Raw genomic sequence first — 467 nt, 5'->3', positions numbered from 1 at the left:
ACTTACTTATGCCAATAGAACGGAACGGGAGTGACTGCGTGCCAGCACTAGGCTTAAGGATGAGCGTGTCCTAACTCTGGCATACATGCTGGAAAAGCTATGTGGCCTCCAGACACAAGGAGGCAAGTCTCTGATACAAAATATGTGGCCATTGAGTCTTTTGACTCATGCCAACCCCAGGGATACAGAACACAACACTATGGGTACTGACCCACAGTATCTTCTTAGTTATAGACTTGCTTTGATTTTGTTTTTGTTTTTTACAGTTGTATTGGCACACAATCCACACATCATAGAACTGAACAGTTCAATTGTTCAAACACACCAAGGGAGTTAGTTATATTCTTTAGTGACTGTGCCAAGGCATTTGACTGTGGGGATCATAACAAACGATGTATAGACATGTGAAGAATGAGCATTCCAGAACATGTCATTGTGCTCATGCAAAACTTGTACTTGGATCAAGA

The sequence above is a fragment of the Echinops telfairi genome, unplaced genomic scaffold, assembly GCF_000313985.2.
Source record: "Echinops telfairi isolate 266 unplaced genomic scaffold, ASM31398v2 ScPeMD7_7468;HRSCAF=8506_0, whole genome shotgun sequence".
Classification (NCBI taxonomy): Eukaryota; Metazoa; Chordata; class Mammalia; order Afrosoricida; family Tenrecidae; genus Echinops; species Echinops telfairi.
This window is presented reverse-complemented; position numbering follows the sequence as displayed.